This window comes from Austrofundulus limnaeus, unplaced genomic scaffold, assembly GCF_001266775.1.
Source record: "Austrofundulus limnaeus strain Quisiro unplaced genomic scaffold, Austrofundulus_limnaeus-1.0 Scaffold3058, whole genome shotgun sequence".
Taxonomy (NCBI): domain Eukaryota; kingdom Metazoa; phylum Chordata; class Actinopteri; order Cyprinodontiformes; family Rivulidae; genus Austrofundulus; species Austrofundulus limnaeus.
Genome location: NW_013955460.1, coordinates 10,830 through 11,364, shown reverse-complemented (window position 1 = coordinate 11,364; position 535 = coordinate 10,830).

Here is a 535-nt window from a genome sequence, read left to right as displayed (position 1 = left end):
ACAGGCTGAAGGCTCTGAGGGACATGGACATGTCTCCAACAGGCTGAAGGCTCTGAGGGACATGGACATGTCTCCTACAGGCAGAAGGCTCTGAGGGACATGGACATGTCTCCAACAGGCTGAAGGCTCTGAGGGACATGGACATGTCTCCTACAGGCTGAAGGCTCTGAAGGACATGGACATGTCTCCTACAGGTTGAAGGCTCTGAAGGACATGGACATGTCTCCAACAGGCTGAAGGCTCTGAGGGACATGGACATGTTTTCTACAGGCTGAAGGCTCTGAGGGACATGGACATGTCTCCAACAGGCTGAAGGCTCTGAGGGACATGGACATGTCTCCTACAGGCTGAAGGCTCTGAGGGACATGGACATGTCTCCAACAGGCTGAAGGCTCTGAGGGACATGGACATGTCTCCTACAGGCTGAAGGCTCTGAGGGACATGGACATGTCTCCAACAGGCTGAAGGCTCTGAGGGACATGGACATGTCTCCAACAGGCTGGAGGCTCTGAGGGGTGTGGACACACTTTAGCCC